The following is a 7,613-nucleotide window of genomic DNA, read 5'->3' as shown; positions in this document are numbered from 1 at the left end:
AGCTCTCTTTTCATCATTTCTTTTTAACACAGTAGTGTTCCATTCCATAATTTGTTCAGCCATTCCTCTGTGGAGGGACACCTCCTTAGTTTCCAGTTCTTTGTTACCACAAAAAGGAGCTACTATAAAATATTTTTGTACATAAGAGTCCTTTCCTTCTTTTTGAGATCTTTGAAGTATGTTTGTGATGGCATCATTGCATAACGAGAATGGCACAGTTTAGTAAATTTGGGGACAGAGTTCCAAATTGCTCTCCAGAATGACTGCATCAATTCAAAGCTTCACCAAAAGGTGGAATTAATATACATTTGGCCAAATGAAATGTGAGATTAAAAAGTAGGACAGTGGGAGTCTTTGATGTTAAAAGATATCTTTTCAAAGTTAGTGAGGCCGAGGATTTTGGGATTCATAGAATACTAAGATATTCCTAACCTGGTTCTCTCTGTCTTCATTGTTTTTCCCAGAAACTGCATAAGGCCACCTTCATGGAGTTCCAAGGTGAATTGGAGAAACATATGAATACCTTATCATCTGGTGGCAGAGCAAGTCCAAGATTCACAGGTTACCCAAAGGACACTGAGCACATACAACTTTGGGGGAAATAGTATTTAATAGAGACATTTCATGAAGAGATCTACACTTTAAGGAATTCACTTTGGAAGCTTGATGGTTTGGAGTGGGGAAAGGTGCGAGGCAATGAGGCCAATTTGAATATTATTGAAATAATTCAGGTGTGAGGTGATGAGCATCAGTGTGGCAACTGTATACTTGGAGAAAAGAAGACACACGGGAGAGATTTTGTGTAGTTAGAAATGACAAGACATGACCACAGATTAGATATGTTTAGTGAAGGACGGAAGAGTCGAGGATGAGCGATACTGAAGTTGTATGCCTGAGTGGCTGGTAAAAACTCTAGTTTAGAATAGGGTAGAGTTTAGGGAAAAGAGAGACATGTTGATCTTGAGATATTATCCAATTCTGGAGGTCCAAGAGGAAATTAGGAGTTTGAGACAGGAGCTTTGGAGATATTAGCTTGGAATAAAATAGGTCTAGGAATCGTCTACCTATATAGGATAATGGAACCAATGGGAGCTGATGAGATCACCAAGGCAGATTGTGTAGAAAGAGAAGAGGTTTCAGGACAGAGCCTTGGAGGACCCTCATGGTAAGTGCACATCACTTGGAAGAAAATTCAGTGAAGTGGTCCCCCAGATAGGAGGAGAACCAGAAGAGAACTGTATTAAGAAAACTCAAAGGAGAGACTATGCAGTGTTGATGGAAGTGAGGGGGCAATAATAGGAATAGGACCTTCATATTCTGAATTCTTGCACCAGTTAGCCCTAGTTAAACATCAACTGAAAATCTGTAGTTTTCCTATTAGACAAACAGGAATTGCATAATCTGTTTTGTTGCTCTATTACCCATTCTGTACTGGATCTGTAATGTTCATCAGCTTTGTACTGCTCTGTTTTATCCGTGACTCATATTGTTCTTTATTTACTTTAGTTCTGGACTACGAGACATAATTACCTATAGTAGTCCTCCAATGTATTGCATCCCCCTCCCCACTTCCGTCATTGAAGAAAACATTCCAGAAGGGTAGCAAGACCTTTCCCACATTGACAAATGATGACAAGGTGGACGGTGGGGGAAGATGGGACCTAAGCACTAAGGGCTCTGGTTTTCCAGAAGGATCCCCCAAACCTGTACATGCTCCTTATTCTCTATGGTGTAGGGGTCAAACCCCAAACTACACTCCACCTGAAAAAATTGATCATGCCCATTTTCTAGGATTTGGGGGAAAGGTAAAGATTTCTCTGGGAACTCCCAGACCCTCAATAAATATGTAAACCCTGATCCACACCTCAGGTGGCTATTCTACAGATGGAGTTGTGCCTCTCCACCTGGGGCTGCTATTCCATTAACTATTGGGCTATTCCATCAGCCCCACAGGCTACTCTACCACCTTGAGGGTTACTATTTCATCAGCTCCAGAGCTGCTACTGTGTGCCTAGTGCTGCTGCTCCACACCTAGAGAGCTGCTATTCTCTCAGCTCCAGAGAGGCTACTCTATTAGCCCTGGACTAAACCATCAGCCCCCAGGCTCTTCCACCAGCTATTGGGCTATTCCACTACCTTGAACCTCTTCTTCAAATAAAATTCTTTTCATACTTCTGGATTGAATGGAGTTTGAGTCTCCCATTCTTGAGACAAAACCCTGCTACAAACTTGAGTGTGTTTCTCCTACAGCAGTGTCAAACGTTCCAGAGAGCTCCAGAAGGTTGAAGACTGAAAAAGAAAAACCAGAAGATTTGGCTCTTAAGACATCATCAGTCACTTTGAAGAGGGCAGTTTCAGTTGAATAACGAGGTCAGAAATTGGACTACAGAGGGTTTTGTCAGACTGCAGAGGAGAGGAAAAGCAGACAACTTTGTTGAGGAGTTTAGTCAAGAAGGGAAGAAAAATTTGGAACAATTACGCTGGGAGTCTGTGGCAATTGAGAAGGAACAGTGGGGCCATCTATCCACCCTCTGGGGAAGCTCCATTGTCCATGCTCTGTGGCTAAAACTCAGTGAGAAGTGTCACCTCCAGCCTGGAAAGCATGGGAATCCGGTGCAGTGACAGCAGCAACACTCACTCAGAACCTTGAGAGCTCTGGGATTGTGGAGGGCCAGGCATGTGGGTTCCCAAGGGTAAAAGGGACAGGTGGAAGGGGACTGACCCTGCAGAGGTGAATAGGGGAAGCATAGGCTGAAGCAGGGGTGGGGGGTGGGGGGTGGATGAGAGGCCATAGAAGGGGCAAATTCTATCTTCAGCACTTCAGGATCTGAGGAGTTGGAGAGGGGGGAGCTCAGGGCAGGACCCGAGGGAAGTACTTGGACCAGAGCCCAGGCCACTGCCCCTGTGATCATGGGAGCCCCATCTTGAGATCCATCTCTTGCCCATCCCCACCATTCCTTCATCCTCAGGATGTGGACTTAGAAAATCTTATTTCCCAAACCCAGGTAGGCTGAATCTGCTTGGAAGAAGCACATCTGGCATAAGCCAAGAGCCAGGACCCTGTGTGGTCATTTCCGTGCCTGGCCCCATGGGAAGGCAGCACTAGCAGTTGAGATGCCCTCATCCACAGGTGAGCTGAATTGAGGTACTGTGACCCATGTGGGAGGGTGCATTATCAGCTATGGCCACGGGAAGGTGGACAAGAGAAGACAAATCTCTGCATGGTTCTCCAGTGGTTTAAAACCAACATTGTGATTCAGTAGTAGTAGCATTTCCTCCTCCTCCTCCTCCTCCTCCTCCTCCACCACCTCCTCCTCATCCTTATCTTCTTCCTCTTTCCCCTCCACATCTTCCTCATCCTCTTCTTCTTTCCCCTCCTCCTTCTCCTCTTCCTCTTTCTCCTTCTCCTTCTTCTAGCTAGTCTTTTGTAAGGGAGGAATTAATCCAAGGCACCGGAGAGGTGCAGGGAAGAGAAAAGCAAAATCACAACAGAGACTTGAACAAATCCAAACATTTCACTGATTCCCCAAACCTCAAAGAGAAGGGAATAGGCAAAAAGCAAGAGACAGTCAAAGAAAAGTCCAGAATGATATATTCTAACACACAAAAATCCATACCCTCACAAGCTACAGTACAAGGACCAACTTCTGTACAGAGAGAACCAAGAGAGAGTGAACAAAAGTCCAACTTAGATGCTAGAGCAAAAGATTTCTTTCCCAAAGCAATAACTGATTCACAATACTCAGATAACAATATAGAATCAAACAATTAGTCCTAAACCACCACAAGAAGTCAGTGAGAAGAAAAATTGGGAAGGGGAAAGATTGTTCAAAATCCAAACCAAAAAGACATGCTTTCCCATAAACAAATAACTTCCTCAAACTTTAGGGTGATGAGTAAGGGGGAAAAGAGGCAAGAGCACACAGCTATATATTCTCTAGGAAGCTATAACACTGAACTCACTCAAAAGCAAACAATACCTTTATCACAGTCTGGGACAGAAAGCCAGAAGAACCCCATCATTAAACTACTTATACACAAGTGATCTTATATGGGGCACAGAGGTAGACTTAATTCAAGAAATGGAAAACGATGAGGCACTGATTACCTTGATGCTTTTACATCATCTTCCTTTCTCTGAATCAGAATTTTTCACAAACTAAAATACAGCTTCTGCCTCTCACGCAGCATTCCGTGCTTGTCACAGGAACCAACTCCAAAGGCTGAAACAGACAATGGCTCACTATGGGACCAAACAAGAGTCTTCAAAACTCAATCTATGAAGAAGCCCTAATCAAATCAAAGAAATCAGACAGTAAACAATACTGGAAAGTGATCTAACTCATGTTCTATAAACTAACAGACTAAAGAACCCCGCTGACAGGGCTGATATACTACCAAAAGAGTTCTATCTTCCTACACAATCCTTCTCCTCAGGGCAAATCACCAAAGTTCTGAGAGACTCACAGCATGGCAGAGAAGCCTATGCCAGTAACGGCAACCCTAAGATTCATGTTAATAAACCCTGGCTGTGAAGATTAAAACAGTTCCTTAGACCTCCATTGAATCAATTGCCTTTTTAGACACCGAGAATAAGCTGGCGCATGTGAAGAGACTGCCTATGATTTCAAACCACTATCACTGATTACTCATCATACTTAAGCAGCAAGTCAAGAGTGACCAGAAGGGGATAGGAATGATTACTTGCCTCCTCATTCCTCAAGCACTAAAGTCAAACAAGACTAAAGATGCCATTGGAACAAAAGTCAAACAATCTCATCTACCCAAACATGAAGTTAGCAAAGTTTAAAGTATACTCTGTGTCTGGAAACAACATGATCTCTTCATTGCACTGTACCAGTGATCTGAGAACCAGGGGAAGTCAACTAGAGATCATAGGCTTGAAATGGGAAAGAGAAACTAGTCAAGAGGAACCTTTGTTGTCAGCAAAGGAAGCATAGCACTTTAGTACCATCTAAGAGCTTTATAACCTCCACAGGGAAAAGGACTGTGATGTTTGGCTAGGGAAAAGGAAAAGGCCAAGTCCAGGCAAAAGATAAAAAGAAACAGACGACATCCCCAGTCCTTGCCAGGACAACCTGATGCACCTAGAAGATTCACTTCTAACTGGGAACTTCCAAACTCCAACCCAGCATCCCTGCACACACCTCCAACAATCCAAGAGTCACTCTATACAATGTATCCAGGGAAATACAAAGATAAACTGCAAAGGCAACCAGTTTCCCTCATCCTCCATCCAGAACAAGTTCTCAGGTGGAAGAAGGGAGGGATAGCACCCCACTGAGATATAGGCCCAACAACTTCCACATACAGGAATGCCTTGCCTAACCCAAAAGACACAAGCTCAGAAAACGCTCCAGACCATGCACAAGATACACAGACCCAAAGTGAAATTGACATGAATAGGAAAAAAACAAGCTACTGAGAGCCCAGAACAAAGTGATGCTGAAACAAACATAATGACAGGCCAGACTGATTTATAAACCTAAAAGCTAATCTCTCCCTATCTCTCACTCACACTCACTATCTCTCCGTAACAAGAAAGATAGCATACACGCATTCACATAATCTTAACCAATCTTACACACACACTCACCCTACCAGACACAAATCTTACCCTCATACATGTTCCTGTAAAAGAAGACAAAAGAATCTACAATGAAGGTGAGACAACAGTCAAGCATGTTTCCCACATAGACGAGTTCAACTAAAGACCAAGATCAGAAATAATCCTTCCAGAACCATCATAGACTTTAAATGAACAATAAGAGGCAGACAAAAGAACTGTGACCTATGGACTATGTAGGAAAAAAGGAACTTCAAGGAACATGTCACATAAGATGAAGCGCCGTACATATTAACTTCACATGGGAAGAGGATCCATCGGCAGGGAGTATGTACATGCCACACAACGTATTTAGAACTTAACTATAAAACACACTGATTAGAGGCCTGTGATAATTAAAAAAATGTATAAACTTGTAAATAAAGTTCTTGCAAGACTCAAACAAGTAGAAAAGAACTAGAAAAAAACTTTTCTGTTTGCTTGACTCCAAAGCAGAAGTCATGTATATATGTAAATATCAGATGCAATGATTGTACAGTAAATATACATGTACATAATGTAAATTTTAGAGCACTAACCTACTAACATAGAGTAGGAGTCAACTAACAATCTTAACATAACTTAGTTCAGGGAAAGAGAATAGTCAGGGCTGAAAAAGGAAGTTCAAAGCTTAGAGAGCCGGTGAGAGGGAAAGAACAGGGCCCATAATATAGGCAACTTAAATATCTTAAAATATTAAAGAATTTGGAATAGCTAGAGAAATTAAGAAAACATAGGATAACATAGGAGTTAGCAAAACGTTACCATAGTTTAGAGATCATTAAGATATTGTTGCCAAGTAGTTTCAAATCAATATTGTTGCATGTTGTTCTGGGACACTGTTAGTCCAAAACATGTTATTCAATTGTATCAGTCCCTTGTAACCAAAACACACATACCCTGAACTTTTCCCAGAACCTTGTCTTAGTGTAAGCTTAGGTAGCTAAGGTAAGATAAGAGTAAACTATAGTTGAAGGAAAAGAGATTTCTTATTTTGGGGGTGGGATATAGAATATAGATAGATAAAAACATAGCACTAAGGAAACAATGGTAAGTAACTTATCTAACCCCAGTGCATTTGTCAAGTTGACAAAAATGCACAAGACGAAAAGGGAGATTTTGTAAGGGAGGAATTAATCCAAGGCACCGGGAAGGTGCGGGGAAGAAAAAAGCAGAACCTCAGGGTTCTAGTCAGAGAGCAGTGGGGGGATGGATGAGCTCCAACTGTCACTGGGACACTTCTTCAGCTGAGAGCCAGAGGAAAGAGGCAAACCTCTCAAGCTGGGAAGAAGCTGGATCTCTCAGGGGATCAACAGCTTTCCCTGTGAACCCCTGGACGCCTCTTCTTTGTTCTCGACAACAGCATAGAGTCATCTGTGAATACTGCAGAGAGGCACTTTGAAAGGAAGCTGTCTACAGAGAAATCTATCAAAAATCTCCTACATTTCTCCCTGACCTGTTCCTGGACTCCTGAAGTAAAAGCTAGTTAGCTGAGGGATAGGGTTCAACCAGCAGCTGGCTGGAAGAGGGTTCGAGTGGGGGGCAGTCTGCCAGAGGGGACCAGTGTTAGGGTTGCCTACTCCTCACTTTCCTTGCCTGACACCCCTACCTCTCCTTCCCCATGTGAACCCAAATAAATTGTTTACTATTTTAGAACTAGGTCTGGCTGGTTTCTGACACTAGGAAAGGGCACAGAAGATTTGGGGAGAATCACATCTCTCCCCAAAAGGGGAAGATTAACTCAGGATCCCAGGGATCCAAACTGCCTAACCCAGGGAACATCTCTCCTTGATAGTGGGGTGACCCCAGGTTTCTGAAGGGAAGTGACAGTGACTGTCCCTAAGGAGACCAGAGGCAGAAGAATCCATCCTGCCTCTCAAAGATAGCTGGGACCAAAGGGGAGGCAGTGAGTCATCTTACCAAAGCTAATCTCTCCAGTTCTTGCCCTCCGTCTCCCAGAACTAGACTCTGAGGAGACATATTCCTT

At 43.0% G+C, this 7,613-nt stretch overlaps 1 long non-coding RNA gene across 1 annotated transcript; it reads left to right on the top strand.

Annotated features, from left to right (window-relative positions):
• Positions 1 to 3,000: 3,000 nt before the first annotated feature.
• Positions 3,001 to 5,037, top strand: LOC130456455 (uncharacterized). The gene is made up of 2 exons (XR_008915328.1): positions 3,001 to 3,130; positions 4,189 to 5,037. It is a non-coding gene; the product is annotated as an uncharacterized LOC130456455 (long non-coding RNA).
• Positions 5,038 to 7,613: the final 2,576 nt, after the last annotated feature.

This window comes from Monodelphis domestica, chromosome 1 (genome assembly GCF_027887165.1).
Source record: "Monodelphis domestica isolate mMonDom1 chromosome 1, mMonDom1.pri, whole genome shotgun sequence".
NCBI classification, from domain to species: Eukaryota; Metazoa; Chordata; class Mammalia; order Didelphimorphia; family Didelphidae; genus Monodelphis; species Monodelphis domestica.
This window is presented reverse-complemented; position numbering and strand designations above follow the sequence as displayed.